This window comes from Oryctolagus cuniculus, chromosome 10 (assembly GCF_964237555.1).
Source record: "Oryctolagus cuniculus chromosome 10, mOryCun1.1, whole genome shotgun sequence".
Classification (NCBI taxonomy): domain Eukaryota; kingdom Metazoa; phylum Chordata; class Mammalia; order Lagomorpha; family Leporidae; genus Oryctolagus; species Oryctolagus cuniculus.
In genome coordinates this window covers 86,242,758-86,258,911 of record NC_091441.1, presented here as the reverse complement: position 1 = coordinate 86,258,911, position 16,154 = coordinate 86,242,758, and the positions used below count along the sequence as shown (strand labels likewise).

Sequence of the window (16,154 nt, the reverse complement as noted above, 5' to 3'; positions counted from 1 at the left end):
GGCCAATGGGGTGTCAATTTTGTTTATTTTTTCAAAAAACCAGCTTCTCGCTTGGCTGATTTTTTGTAATGTTTTTTTGGATTCAATCCTATTAATTTCTTCTCTGGTTTTAATTATTTCTCTTCTCCTACTAGATTTGGGTTTGGTTTGCTGCAGTTTTTCTAGGTCCTTGAGGTGCGCTGAAAGCTCATTTATTTGGTACCTTTCCAATTTCTTGGTATAGGCACCTATTGCTATAAATTTGCCTCTCAATACTGCTTTTGCTGTATCCCATAAGTTTTGATATGTTGTGTTGTTGTCTTCATTTACTTCCAGAAAGTTTTTGATTTCTCTTTTGATTTCTTGAATGACCCAGTGTTCATTCAGGAGCATGTTGTTCAGTCTCCATGTGTTTGCATACTTTCTGGGGTTTCCTGAGTTGCTAATTTCCAGCTTCATCCCGCTGTGGTCTGAGAAGCTGCATGGTATGATTCTAATTCTTTTAAATTTGCTGAGACTTGCTTTATGACCTAGTATGTGGTCAATCCTAGAGAAGGTTCCATGCGCTGCTGAGAAGAATGTGAAGTCTGTAGATGTAGGGTTGAAAGTTCTGTATATATCTGTTAGATCCATTTGGGCTATAGTGTCATTTAAATCTGCTGTTTCCTTGTTGATCTTCTGTCCGGATGATCTGTCTATTTCTGAGAGTGGAGTATTGAAGTCCCCCAGTACTATTGTATTGGAATCTAAATCTCCCTTTAAGTCCCTTAACATATCTTTTAAATAGACCGGTGCCCTGTAATTAGGTGCATATACATTTATAATAGTTACATCTTCCTGTTGAATTGAACCCTTAATCATTATATAGTGTCCCTCTTTGTCTCTCTTAATAGTTTTTGTATTAAAGTTTATTTTGTCTGATATTAATATGGCTACACCTGCTTTTTTTTGGTTTCTGTTGGCATGGAATATCTTTTTCCAACCTTTCACTTTCAGTCTGCATGCCTCTTTGTTAGAGAGATGTGTTTCTTGTAGGCAACAAATAGTTGGGTTGTGTTCTGTGAGCCAGTCAGCTAAACGGTGTCTTTTAACTGAAGAATTCAGACCATTAATGTTCAATGTGACTATTGATACGTAGTGACTTTGCCCTGCCATTTTCCCGGAAATATTTTCTAGTATATGCTTTGAGCTTCCCATGCTCTTTTACTGGTAGGTGTTCTTCCTTTCCCTTCTTTCATATTGATGGCCGTGTTTCTGTGTTTCTGAGTGTAGCACATCTTTAAGTATCTTTTGCAGGGCCGGACGAGTGGCCACAAAGTCTTTCAATTTCTGTTTGCTATGAAAGGTCTTTATTTCACCTTCATTCACAAATGAGAGCTTGGCAGGATATAATATTCTGGGCTGGCAATTTTTCTCTCTTAGCACCTGTGCTATGTCTCGCCATTCCCTCCTAGCTTGTAGGGTTTCTGATGAGAAGTCAGCTGTGAGTCTGATTGGAGATCCTCTGAGAGTAATCTGACGTTTCTCTCTTGCACATTTTAGGATCTTTTCTTTATGTTTCACTGTGGTAAGTTTAATTACCACGTGTCGTGGTGAGGATCTCTTTTGGTCATGTTTATTGGGGGTTCTATGAGCTTCCTGTACTAGGATATCTCTGTCCTTCTCCAAACCTGGAAAGTTCTCTGCTAGTATCTCACTAAAAAGGCCTTCCAATCCTTTCTCTCTCTCCATGCCTTCAGGAACTCCTAGAACTCGAATGTTGGTTTTTTTGATAGTATCCTGTAGATTCCCAACAATATTTTTTAGGTTTCTAATTTCCTCTTCTTTTCTTTGGTTTGACTGTATGTTTTCCTGTGCTCTATCTTCTAAGTCCGATATTCTCTCTTCTGCTTCACCCATTCTGTTTTTAAGGCTTTCTAATGTGTTTGTCATTTGATCTATTGAGCTCTTCATTTCATTTTGATTTCTCTTCACTATAACACTTTCCTGTTCTACTAGTTTCTGAGTTTCATTTTGACTCTTCCTTAAAATTTCGTTTTCACGAGAGAGATTTTCAATCTTGTCCATTAAGGATTTCTGTAGTTCAAGGATTTGCTTTTGAAAACTTCTAAATGTTCTTATCATAAATTTTTTGAAATCCGTATCTTGCATTTCTTCTATCTCATCATCTTCATACTCTTGGCTTGGGGTGTTTTGCTTATTTGGAGGCATCATAGTGTCATCGTTGATCTTGCTCCCTCTATTTCTGTGTTTGTTACTCGGCATAGTTAATTCTTCTTGCGTCACTGTGCGTTTTTTTTTTTTCTTTCTTTTTTTTTTTTTATTTATACTGTGTCCGTGTTAAGTGGACTGCCTGCTGTTGGAGGAGCCTTGGAGGCTTGAGATGGGTGGGGCCTGAGAGCTCTGCCTGGTTCTTCCAGGTTAAGGGTGTGCAAAGGTGACACCCTCAGGTTATGCGTGGTAAATCTCTCTCTTTTTATTTATTTATTTATTTTATTTATTCAGGGGGTAAGTAACACCGCAGGGCAAGGCTGTGCAGAATTGATGGTATTTAGCTTCCAGTCTTTGGCTCCTCTGGACTCCCACTGGGTTGCCTAGGCTACTGAATTGTAGTGACTCAGTTGCTTAGCTCTCCCCCATTGATATGTAAATCCAGAGCGCAGGCCTGCTCTTTGTCTCTTGGGAATTCTAGCCTTGCAGCCTTGTAACCTTTGCAAGGTTAGGGGGAAGAGAAACCCCGAAGCTTTTTTTTTCCTTCTTTCCGGTAGTGAGTTTGCTGCACTTTCCGGCCCCCCTCTAGATTCTGACCCCCGTTTCCCCACCAATGTCTCGGGTTATTGAGCTCACCTCCCCTTCCAGCGCCGATGTGTGGAGCGTCCCAAGTCTCCCCGCTGTTGTCTGTGTGGCATGCACTCCCCTTGGAGCACTGGGGCTTCTGCGGCTCCGTCCCGCGACTTGGCTTCCGCGCGGTGGGCGACCTTGTTCTCCCAGTAGGTCCTCCGATTCACGATTCCCGTGCAATTTTTTCCTGGTTCTTTTTTCTGCGGCTACCGTAACTCCCCTTTTATTAAACTAAATTTTCCCGGACTATCGGTGCGCGCCCTCACTATTCCGCCATCTTGGCTCCGCCCCTCTATGGCCCCAGTCCCTTCAGTTATGATACCAAAGAATAACTGTCAATTTATTAAGAAATGATAATAAAAATTAATGATAAAGTTTAAGCTCCCACTAATTAATATTCCTGAGAAAGGTCATTTTTAGCACACAGTAAAAAGGCTGTATTTTTAAAGTTTACAATATAATCGGAAACAAAAAACTTAGCATGAAACCATCCTTTCTAGAAAGCTTTTATTACTGAAAGCTGAGAATTCGTAATAAAAGACTGCCTTATGCAGTAGTTTAAACATGGGCCATCTCATTTAATTTTTCATGGAAGACAGAATTTGCTTTCTCCTTGCCTCCCTGTCTTTTATTCTTTCTTCCTTGCTTGTTCTCTCCCCTTCCTCTTTTTGCTGAACATTTGGCAAAGATTATTCTTTGCCCTCTAAACACAGCCTACATTTACAAGGGGATGAGGGTAGGTGTTTGGCATAGCAGTTCAGATGCCCCTTGTGGTGCCTGCACCCCACATCAGAGTGCCTGGTTCGAGTCCTGTTTCTCCTTCTGTTTTCCACTGATGGACACTGTAGGAAACAGTAGGTAATGGCTCAAGAACTTGGCCCCCTACCACCTGCACAGGACACCCAACTTGAGTTCCTGACTCCTGGTTTCAGCCTGACTTAGCTCCAGCTCTTGCAGACATTTGGCAAGTAAACCAGTGGATGGAAGCTCTCTCACTCTGTTTTTCAAATGAATTAAATAAATAAATAAGGGTGGGGTTGATGGTGTATGTGCCAATGGATGGGGAGACACAGAATAAATTAAGGGGGATCAGCAATTAATTTAAAAGGATTCTGTGCCGCCATGCCGGGTGGCCGAGGTGGGTGGGCCTCCACTAGCTAGGTAAATTTTTGCAAATTCGGTTGCTGACAGAGGCAGGACCTTAGTTCAAAGCCAGGTCACCATTGCTGCCTTGTGCTTCTCTCCAGTCTTGGATTTCAACACACATTTTTGAGTGGAGATTAAAAACAGTCCTCTGCTTTTTACTTACTTGCTACTAAATGGAGTCAAATCCTGCTCTGCCATGGACAACTGCACTAGACCCCTGTTTTCTTAATGGCTGGGTTACAGGGGGTGATAGCATTGAGCACCACAAGGCCTCCAGCTAAACAAAGCAGACAAGTGAGCAAGCTACCTTGTGCAGACAGGGATACCTGTGCAGAAATGAGAGGGTTCCTAAGTTAGGCAGCCCACTGAAAGTCTTTGACATGAATCCAGAAAGCTTTGATCAATAAAGTTTGAGTCCTTGTATAATTTGAATATCTATCAACAGAGGGGTGAATTTAACATATGAAAAGTTCATTATTGCTCTCTGGAGGACTATGACTTTATTTAGTCTCATGTTAATAGTCTGTGAGCTCCTTGGTGTCTTTTTAAAGATCTGGTGAAGAATAGTTACTCATGTAAATAGCTCCTTATTTCAGTCCTTTTTGTACTGAGAATCTGGGGAAGTTGTGCTCATCAGAGTCCGAGAGGGTTCAGAGAAGTGACAGAGCAGCCAGTGACACCAGGAAGTGTGTGCTGTGTGTGTGTGATCTGTTCTGTGATGGTAGTCCTGCGTCTGACTATATGGCAGTGCTTGTTGGAATGTAGATTCCTGGTCTCAGCCCCACAGCTCCTGATGGTGAACCTGTGAGAGATGAGCCTGACATTCTGGCTGTGGAATCAGATTCTTGAGTGGTGCTTACGCCCTTTGAGTATGGGGAATCATGAAACTTAGCACCAGGAAGGGCTCCATGGAAAGCTCCTGCTTACAGGCAGGGGGGTTGGGGATAGTCATAGGGGCCCCTGCAAGGAAGGGGCTGAGATACCTGTGTGAGTCTGTGGGTTTTCTGTGTAGCAGGTCTTGTAAGAAAGAAGACGAGGAATTCAGATCCAGCATCCTGCATCCCACTGTGCCCAGTCCAGCAAGAGGATTCTTCAGATCTCTTAATTGGGACTTTTTAACAATTCCTCTATTCTCCTGTTTTAATGCATCTGGAGTGGAGGCTTGCTTTTGTGTCTTTGTTTTGCCAAGGGGAATGGAGGCATTTGTCTCTGCTGCTTTTCTTTGAACTTAGATCCCTGTGATATGCGTATTTATAGTCCAAGGAGGTAAGAAAGCAGAACTAGGACAAACTTGTACTTTCAGGGCTTGCTGTGTGGCCCTGGACAGGCCTATGTGGGGCCCACAAAGATGAGCCAGCAGGTCCTTTGTTTGTCTCTGAACATGGACCTTTTATCATCGTGGCCCCATCTAAATAGCTTTTCTAGAAGAAGAAAGCACGTTATCAGGGCCTGGGAAGCAACTTGTAATTATTTGCTCTTGTGTGAATATGTATACTATTTAAAAGCACCAAGTTACAGAGAAATGTATGGGTTTTCTGCTTTTCATCTAGACCTTGGAGCCCTAAGGGAACTTAGTTTTTATGCTGTAGTCTCTTATTTTATCTTCTTGAATATTATAGAAATAATACATGCCCATAGAAAAATAGTCAAATAATACAAATACATTAAGTCAGAAATTTAAGTTACCCTGTACAAGCCTCCCAGTTCTATTTCCTACTATTCTTTCTACTTTTCTCTAGACCTGTGTCAACATATATGACTACATATCTGCAGACACATATACACATGTGAGTAATTAGGATTTTTTACGTTACAAATGAGAGAACTGCAGTTCAGAATTTGTTTGAACGAATGGGAAGGACATTTTGGCTTATATTAAAGTGACGTGTATTAGTGTCGGCAATGGCTGGATGCAGGGTTTGCAGCAGGGCAGTTTCTCTCCCTACCTCTCTCTTGGCACATCTGTTTTCTATGTCTCTACCTCATTTTTCTTGATGTGTTCAGGAAGTTAGGTATGTACAACCTTGGATTCACTTTTTAAGAAATATTTATTTTACTTGAGAGGTAGGGAGGCAGAGACAGAGACAGAGAGATCTTCCATCGCTGGTTCACTCCCCAGCTGGCTACAACTGCCGGAGCTGCACCTATCTAAAGCCAGGAGCTTTTTTCAGGGTCTCCCATGCAGGTACAGGGGCCCAAGGACTTGGGCCATCTTCCACTGCTTTCCCAGGCCATAGCAGAGAGCTGGATTGGAATCAGCACCCATATGGAATCCCAGTGCTGCAGGTGGAGGATTAACGTAATGAGCCACAGCTCCGGTCCCCAACTCCAAACTTAAGACAATAATAAAATCCCCCCAATACACATACACGAGGAAGTCCACATCCCCGTCTCCAGAAACCAAAAATACATTGCTCGACATGGCAGAAGAGAATTGAGATGGTTAATAAAATAGAGTTAAAGTTGTTAACAAAATGACCTTAACATAGAGAGGTGGTCCTGTGTTTGTGGGGAGCCCCCAAGCAGTCAAAGAAGCTTTGGAAATGAAAGCAGGAGGAAGAAGAGTTAGAGGTAGGCAGAGAGATGGGATAAAGGAAGCAAAGTCAAAGAGATAACATGAGAGACAGACACAGCCACTTATTGCTGAATTTCAAGATGGAGGAAGGGGCCAATTGTCATGGGGTATGAGTGGCCTCTGGAGGCTGGAACAGCCAAGGAAATGCATTGTCCCCAGATGCTCAGGGAGGGAGCTCAGTCTTTTGGCACTTGAGACCTCTGGCCCATTTCTGGCCTACCAAACTGTAAGGTAACTCGTTGGTGTTCTTCAGCTACTAAGGTTGTCGTAATTTGCTCTAACAACCAAAGGAAACTCATACAGGGCTCAAAAAGCAACATCTTTTTCTCTTCAAAATCTAAACTCTCAAAACCGTTGGGGGACAGGTGTCTGACCTCGCAGGCAACATGCTGATTGGAACACTCACACTCATGCCCTGTATTTGGCCTGACTCCAATTTCCTGCTCATGTGTGGGGAGCAACTCGGACTAGACTAAGTTACTGGAATTAAGACTTACTCTATGCATCTGCTCTCCCACAATATGGCGCTGGGAGAGGAGTAAACAGCTTCTACGCAGCTGCCTCCAGTTCGACCAATAAACTGCAGGAGCTGCTCCTGATTGGAGGAGAGCAGCGTGCTCGGCGTGTGGGTAGCAGAGTTGGGATTGGTGGAAGAGGACTATAAAGGAGGAGAGAGACAACATGCACCGGGAACATCTGGATAACATCTGAGCAGCCCCCGAGAGAGCCGGCCGGCGGTGTGCCGCTCTCCCGCGGAAGTGGGGAAAGTGTCAGGGGGAGCCGCCCCTCCACAGAGGTGGAGGGATCGGAGGGATCGGCAGCCAACCCAGGAAGGACCAGCAGCAAACCCGGGAAGGGCCAAGCAGACAAAAGAACAGCGCAGGGTCTAGTGTCGTTCCTCCGTGAATGGGGGAGCGACACTCATGCAGATGCTGCAAAGCAGTAGGCAGGCAATGCTGACATAGGTAGGTCAATGCAATTCATTTGGGAGACCTGGATTAAGTTCCCAGTTCCTTACTTCTGCTACCACAGCACTGGTCACTGAAGGCAGATAGGGAGAGAACCAGCAAATGAGTGCGTGCGCGCGCGCTCTCTCTCTCTCTCTCTCTGCCTGTCAAATAAAAATGTAAATAAACCAAAACCTGTGGAAAGATTCTGATTAGCCTGTGTTAGTTTCCAACCAACAGTCTTCATGGTTAGCAAAACAGAACCCTCACTGTCTGGATCTGAATACCCCTTATGGCAGGAGAAGGGGAGCAAGAGACTTTGTTTAACAGCCATCCCCCTCCCCGGGAATCACATAACTTTCAAAGGAAGGGGGAATTTTCCAAAGGAAAGATCTTGTGGGGCAGATAAAAGTGCTACACACACAGGCTGTTTGTTATTTATTGATTTTTAAAGTGGCTTTATAACATGTATTTTGTTCTGTAACTTAACTGTCTTAATTTTGATAACTGTATGGTATTCCAGTGGAAGGAAGGAAAATACAGGAAAGAAAGAAAAAAGAGTGAAGGGATAGAGGAAGGAAGGAGAAATAAAGTAGATTATAATTATGACAAATGAGGAAGTGCTGGGAGCCAGCAGGACATCTTCTAAAATTAAGCCATTTATATTTAATTCATAAACCCTGCCGTAAACATTCATAACATATCCGGGGTTGTCTCCAGTGGCTTAAGGTAGTCATTTCCCCACTCTAACCTCCCCCTCTACCACTGTTTCAAGTCAACTATCAGAAATGCAGTGAGTAATATCTGAAGCAGATAGCTAGGTGTCTCCTTCTTTGATTCCTTTTGTTCTATAGAGCACTCAGTTTTTCAATATGGCATACAGATATAATCAAAACCCAGAGCTGACTTTGGATTACTCCCTATCTGGCTTCTCACAGGTGCAAAGCACCAGTGGGCCAGAAAACTTATGTTTGGTAGCTGGATTTTCATTTCAAGTTTGAATGTTTTTTGGGGGGCGGGGAGGGGAGGAAGCAAGCATTGCAATGCCTATTTTCAGGATGTGCAGTGCATCATTATAAATCTTTATTTTTCTTTTAAGATTGATTGATTTGAAAAGCAGAGAGAGATCTTTCATCTGCTGGCTCATACCCCAAATGCCCTGAACAGCCAGGGCTGGGTGAGACCAAGGCCAGGAGCTAGGAACTCCATCCAGGTGTTTCACTTGGGTGGCAGGGATATAAGTACTTGAGCCAGCATCTGCTGCCACTCAGGAAGCACTAGCAGGAAGCTGGATAAGGATTGCAGAGTAGCTGGGTCTGGAACCAGGACCTCCAATATGGGATACAGGTATCCCAAGCAGCAGCTGAACCCATGAAGTCACATTGCTAGGCCAGCTGCACCTGTTCAAACCTGGTGAAGGGGACAGAGCATTTCATGGATGGTTGTAGAAAGTGGAGCAACACTAAGAAATGTCCCCCTATTTACTAGCTTGCATAGAGAATACATCCCATCTGTGGTTTTCATGTTGGCTACTTCCATGACCTCTCCTGGAATTCTCCTCCCTCATCCAGACAGATTGGCACTAATCCTTCCATGCCCATTGCAAATATCACTTCTCTACTTTCTGCTATAGGAAGCACTTCAAGGCAACATATTATTGTCTTACTAAATGAGAAAAATTAAAATATTTTGTAGAATGAGGTAATTTGGGGCAAGTAATGGAGTGCAGGATTTGATCAGTGTTTCCAAGGATGAGCTCAACCAAGAACTGGAGGTTCCTAAATTAGCATTCTTTATCTTAGCTTTTTCTCTCAACTTCTGCTGAATAACCTCCTCTTAAGGTGCCTAAGCCTTGCTCTTTTGATGGCCTCTGCTCTACTTGTTTTCTCAGTGCATTTAAATTGGATCGGGGGCAGGAGTTTGGCAGCCTTCTAAGGCTTCCCCCAAGAACATCTGTGATGTATGTTTAATGCATTCTCTCTCTTACAGAGATTAATGTTGCCAGTAATTCTGAGTGGCAGGCCCAATGTTCAAGGCCTCTGGGATTATGTGAGTTCCAGAGTCACAGGAATTATTCCACATTCAGAAATTTACGAAGCATGATTGAATAGGTTAATGACATCAGATTCTAAAAACAATATTAAATAATGTTAAACTTTCCCTTCCTCCATTTCTCCCAGTTCCATCAGTCTTTTTCCTCCTTTCTGTATCTTCTTAATTTACATTTTTTGCTTTTGGCCCTCCTCTGTGAGCTTATGATATTTCAGACTTTTCTCTGAAATTCTCACCCTGCTGCTCTTGCTACACCCCTTTGTTGTTTTCATCTCCTCGGTATCTTAAGGCCCCCTCATGCTTCTTAGATTAAATCTCTCACTCTTGTCATTGTCCTCCTCCCTTTGCTTAATTAGACAGTGTCTGAGACAGCTTAGAATATGCTAGGTGCTGCCCCAGTGCTAAGTGAAATTGTTATAATTATTACCTTAAAGCCTCCCCTCACTCCAAGCAGCATCTTCTCGCTTATTCTTTTCTCTCTCCTCGTCAGCTGGGTATGAATAATGAAAACCATCTTTCTTTAAGTGGAAAAATCGAAGTATAGCTGAGTTCTTTCCCCCAAGTTGCCTGTTAATGGAAATGGAGGCATATCCAAGTGCATTTGTCCTGGGAAAAGAGAAGAGAAGGTGAAACATTGATAATGGGTATTGTGAAAGATCAGCGTCTGATTTTTTTTTTACTGATTGCTGTTGTTATTATTAAACCAACACAAAATCACTATAGAGAATTTGACTAGTTCAGAGAAGCACAAAGATGAATAGACAAATCATGTGTTTCTACCTTCCAAATTTTGAGTGTATGTGTACATTTATATAAAGTATATTCATATTAATTTTTAACATCAAAAATAAAAGCCAACCACATCATGTTTTCTATTGTGAATGCCATGCATTGTGGACAGTTAGTTGACATTTTTCTGGCATCACCACAACTATAATGTCCCTTCTTACACTGACAGATCTTAACTGCTTAACCAGTTCTTGGGTGGTGTACAATTAGTTAATTTCCCATCAATGACATGTTAAGCAATTAATTAGACGAATATAAATGCCACTACAATCAACATCCTTTATGCAGAGGCATGATCTTTTTAAGAAATAGTTTTTCGGCCAGCGCCGCAGCTCAATAGGCTAATCCTCCCCCTGTGGCGCCGGCACACCCGGTTCTAGTCCTGGTCAGGGTGCCGGATTCTGTCCCGGGTGCCCCTCTTCCAGGCCAGCTCTCTGCTGTGGCCAGGGAGTGCAGTGGAGGATAGCCCAAGTGCTTGAGCCCTGCACCCCATGGGAGACCAGGAGAAGCACCTGGCTCCTAGCTTCGGATCAGCGTGGTGCGCCGGCCGCAGTGGCCATTGGAGGGTGAACCAACGGAAAAGGAAGACCTTTCTCTCTGTCTCTCTCTCTCTCTCACTGTCCACTCTGTTCCACTCTGCCTGTCAAAAGAAAAGAAAAGAAATAGCTTTTCAAGAAAAATGTGTCAAGTTAGATTTGCCAGTTCAAAACATGAGCATTGATATTCAGAAAGACACCCAAAGACTGTACTAACTCATTCTTCCTGTCTTGGTTTTCACATGCAAAGGACATTCCATGGGAATCTCTCTTTGTCTCTGGTCATCTTGGGCAGATAACACTAGATTGGTCTTCTTTTGGGCTCAGACTGTTTGAGTGATTCTAAATAATGTTCAAGGGCTTCTTTTTAATCAGTGAGGTCTTGTACCTCTGACATATCAGCTGTATTTGGGTCAAATTCTCTTCTTCATGTTTAAAGAACTGCACCAGAAACAGTCACTATGGTGTTACACCACATCGGAAGGAAAATTCTAAAGCAAGAAGAAATAATTTTAATGAGTATCTATAGAATGATAGCCATTATATCCTCTTAACAACCTTGTAAATTAGGTGGGATTTTTTCCTGGATTTTGTAGTTCAGCAAATAAAGCCTTCAAGTATCTGAGGCACAGCAGAGCCTAGATTCAAACCCATGTCTGCCTGAGACAAAGACAATGGCCTTTCCTCCCCCTCTGTAACTCTGTTATGCAGTGTATCTTCTCAGAGCACAGTTCCAAAGGCAGTGAATGATTGGGATCTAACTTGGCTCTATTTATCTTCTGTCAGAAATTTCCTTCTTTTTTAACATCAATTTGGTGAGCATTTGCCTTTCCAAGTATTAGAAAGCAACTTTTCTTGTTTTCATTAAAATCTTTGATGTATTAAAGTATTCTTAGTTCTCTTTAGCTAAAATTTTAATATATATTCATGAAGCCTTTGAATAGTGTTGTATATTGGATGTCATGTAAGGTGTCTTGCAAAACTCTGTTTGTAAAAGCCAGACCTGCTCTTGGGGGAAGTTAACATTCCACCTCAAAAGGAACATAAACTGTGGCCTCTAACTGATCTTTGTGTGTTATTGACTGAAATTCTCAAGAACTCTGAAACTGCTAGAACTAGTTGTTTCACAAATCAAAGAGTGAACTAGAGTGCTTCTATTTACATACCAAGGACTGTAGAGAAGTCAGGAACAATACTGTATGGGGGTTCTAAGCACAGGCAGACAACTTCAGAAGATGTGCCTTCATTTATCTGCCATAGGTCAGAAGGGAGAGAAGTCACAGCATGTCAGGGCTCCAGTTGGTGTACCTGACCAAAAATCTAGAGATTTATCAGATGCATTTTCTGCCCTTGGGAACTCATGATGTCAAAAGGAAGACCAATAGGCAAAGAAGAATTATAACATGGTGTGACAAACATGCCATAAATGCACATACTGGATGGAATGATTTCCTGGTGAAGGTTGGTGGTGGTAGAAGACTAAACATCATAAGGGAAACCTCTGGGTAGACTGATTTCATGTATACAGCATGAATCCAGGATATGTCAGAGTTTAGGGAGATTCTGTGACAGTGACAGTGACAAACACTACAACAAAACCAGATCAGATATATACCCTTTGTCCTTTGTCTCTAAAACAGTTGGCGATGAGGAGTGGGGTGATGAGTAGAAACTTAGCAGGAGACATACCTTCTTCCATTTTAGAGCCAGAGAAAGAGACACCTTCCATTCCGCTGGTTCATTCCCCAAATGACCACAACAGCCAGAGCTGTGCCAATCCAAAGCCAGGAGCTTATTCTGGGTTTCCCACACAGGTGCAGGGGCCCAAGCACTTGGGACATCTTCTACTGCCTTCACAGGGTAAAGCAGAAAGCTGGATTGGAAGTGGAGCAGCCGGGATGCGAACTGGCGCCCATATGGGATGCCAGCACTGCAGGCTGGGGCTTTAACCCACTGCACCACAGTGCCAGCCCCACTTTACAAATTTTCTGTCATCTGTAAGATTTTTTTTCAGGATGATGGTACTCATGTCAAGCTTTTATTTTTCTGAATTTTTGATTCCAAATATTCCATAGAGTGCACATTTGACCCCTTTCCCTATAGCCTTGTTTCGGGGGAGATCTCATTGTGTCCCAAGCCCAGGAGTCTGCTTGTTCAGAAAAGAAGCTGAGGAAATTATCTGCATATCCAGTGATGCTGGTGTGGATGTGAGAGTCAAATTAGAGTGATTTCTCTCCCTTCAATCACACTGCTGACTGCTTTAGACCTCCACTGTTTAACATTTCCTCTTCAACACACCTAAATTCGTATCATAGATCTACCATGTGCCAGCCTTGGGCAAGTTACCCAACCTCTCTAACTATTCAGTTAACATTGATGGCATCCTTGACACTGTTCTAAGTGCCCACACTCACAACAACCTTCCAAAGAAGGAATTATTTATTACCATTGGCTAACAAAGCTCAGGAGCATGAGCCACATGCTCAGCAGATAAGAGGGGCATGGGGAGCCAGAAATAGATCTCAGTCCATCCAAAGCTCCAGAGCCAGTACCCTCTCTCACAACACCTTGGTGCCTGCAGAACTGTAGGTCAGTTTCAACATTTATGAAAGTAGCGTGATGCTATCCATTCTTCAGGTTAGGAGTAGGCTTAAATAAGATAGGTTTTGAGAACCAATAAATGGTAGGGTCCCTCCCTATGAGGGTAACTCTTTTAGAAGAGTGCGCAAGCATGGGAGTAGCCAAGCTAGCCCTGGAGAATGTGTTTTTACTCCCCACTGACCGGCAGCTAGCATATCCACCCTGTAGCCAACAATAATCTTCCTTTCTTCCCTTTTTCTCTTCTTCCACCTATTGCTCTTATCTTCCACCCTGCTCCCAAGTGCCTGATCAAGTAGGTTAGAATGATGACATTTCATTTCCTTGTAGTCTCCATTTCTGGCTGTGCTTATCATTCCTTGTCAATATATGAGTTGGCTTTCCCTAAACTGTTTTACTTCAGTTGATGAGTGAACGATCACAGACCATTATGGAAAATTAAAAAATACATGCAGAGGCAAGAAAGCCAATGTGTTTTGGTTCGCTGCATGAACAAGGTTCATGTGTCCTTAGGGTTTTTGCTTTATGTTGTTCTTGTGGAAATTAGTTGAATGCACACAACTGTGTCTTCAATAAATATTGTGTGAGCCCTGCTTTCCTGCAAACTGCAGGGCTCACACTGAGCAAAGAATAAAGGGACTTCCAAGTAAATTAAATTACACATAGTGGGGCAGCGGTGGGAAAGGGACTGACAGACTGAAAGATGAACAGAGCTACATCCACCAGACAGGTGACGGTCATGGGCTGTGGTGGTTTACAGAGGCAAGAGATTACTTCCATCTGGAGAGATCCTGAACAGCTTCCTGTAACAGTCGAACTGCCTGAAATACATGCAGAACTAGTATGAGGACTAGGATATGCTGAGCAGGAAGGGTGAAGGCATCCTAGCTATGCTGAGCACATCTGGAACGAAGATTAGAATTCCAGAGAGCTGAGGAAAGAGACTCACTTTAATCAAGAAAAAACCCTCATTCACTAAAGAATAAACAGGGAATGAATCAGTGAACATCTTTCACTTCTTTTCTCACTGTCCTTCCTTCCCAGTTCCTCCAATACATCTCACTGGTTTTTCATCATTGAATGTAAACCCAGAGTCTGTCATTTCGTTTTTATTCTTAAAATTTATTTATTTATTTATTTATTTATTTTGACAGGCAGAGTTAGAGAGAGAGAGAGACAGAGAGAAAGATATTCCTTCCATTGGTTCACTCCCCAAATAGCCGCTACGACCGACGCTGCCCCGATCCGAAGCCAGGAGCCAGGTGCTTCCTCCTGGTCTCCCATGCGGGTGCAGGGTCCAAGCACTTGGGCCATCCTCCACTGCCTTCCCGGGCCACAGCAGAGAGCTGGACTGGAAGAGGAGCAACCGGGACAGAATCCGACGCTCCAACTGGGACTAGAACCCAGGGTACCAGCGCCGCAGGCGGAGGATTAGCAAAGTGAGCTGCAGCGCCGGCCTATTTTCATTTTTATTTATGTGAAAGGTATTTTAAAAGATAACTCTAGGGGCCGGCATGATGATACAGCAGATTAAGTTGCCACCAGTGATACAGGCATCCCCTGGGGGCATTGGTTGGAGTCTCAGCTACTCCACTTCTGATCCATTTCCCTGCTAATGACCTGAGACAGACATGAAAGATGACTCAAGTGCCTGGGCCCCTGCACTGATGTGGGAGACCCAAATGAAGCTTCAGACTCCTTCCTTCAGCCTGGCCCTGCCATTTGGAGAGCGGACAAGTAGATGGAAGTTATCCGTCTCTCTCGCTGTGTCTTTCATAGAAATAAATCAATCTTTAAAAAAATAAAAGTTAACTCTAGCAGCTATGTGGGAAAATGTATTATGGGCTGGGGCAAAGAAGGCTGACAGAAGAGTCTAGAAAGTAATGCTTTGGATTTGGAGTCAGTTTCTAAGAGAGACACCGAAGAGGGCTCAGCCCGGGAGTGCAGTGGAGGATGCCCCAAGTGCTGATTATTATCCTTGGGAGACCAGGATAAGTACCTGGCTCCTGGCTCCTACCATCGGATCAGCGCGGTGCGCCGGCCACAGCACACCGGCCGCGGCGGCCATTGGAGGGTGAACCAACGGCAAAGGAAGACCTTTCTCTCTGTCTCTCTCTCTCACTGTCCACTCTGCCTGTCAAAAAAAAAAAAAAAAAAGAGAGAGAGAGAGAGGCAGGAGAAACAGTAGTCACATGGGGCCTGCACTCATGCTCCCAAGGACAGCACGGTACTGTGAAAATCCCACCTTCCCGACCACACCACATGTGAGCCAAGGAAGCGGAAGGAAGAAGGAAGCATGCTAGCTGCCTGCTTTTGGCCCCTCCACGTACCTCGTCACCCAGCAACACCCTTCACTGTGCCTCAGGAGGCCTTTCTGCCTGGCTTCCTGTTGTCTCTGGTGAATGGGAAGCACTGGCAGGAGCTGTGAGTTGGGAAGAGTAAGTGAAGGGACGATTCCTGGGTCCTCCAGGCATGGTCACCGAGGGCTGGCCACATCCCTCCAAGAGACCACAGACCCTGTTAGTTCATTCTCTCTATCTCTTCCCTCCCTCCTCTCCCTTCCTGCCCCCTCCCCAAATACCAGAAACTACTGTTTTCTTTTGCCCCCAACCACAGAAGGCAGTAACTGCCAGAGCCCTGGCTGGGGCCAGTGACAGTCTGCCTGGGTCAGCTCTGCCTGGTGTTCAGCGT

The 16,154-nt window shown here is 43.8% G+C and overlaps 1 protein-coding gene and 1 long non-coding RNA gene across 4 annotated transcripts in view; one reads left to right on the top strand and one right to left on the bottom strand.

Annotated features, from left to right (window-relative positions):
• Nucleotides 1-16,154, bottom strand: part of LOC127486064 (uncharacterized) — a 147,234-nt gene that overhangs the window by 24,804 nt on the left and 106,276 nt on the right. Inside the window, exons 6-7 of one of the 2 annotated variants that reach the window (XR_011379212.1) lie at nt 11,254-11,356; nt 9,968-10,146 (exon numbers count right to left, since the gene is read on the bottom strand). This is a non-coding gene — a long non-coding RNA (uncharacterized lncRNA). The remainder of the gene's footprint in view (nt 1-9,967; nt 10,147-11,253; nt 11,357-16,154) is intronic. The other variant, XR_011379213.1, reaches the window with a different exon arrangement.
• SYNPR (synaptoporin) overlaps nt 1-16,154 on the top strand; it is a 364,988-nt gene that overhangs the window by 252,760 nt on the left and 96,074 nt on the right. The gene's annotated exons all lie outside the window — the stretch shown is intronic.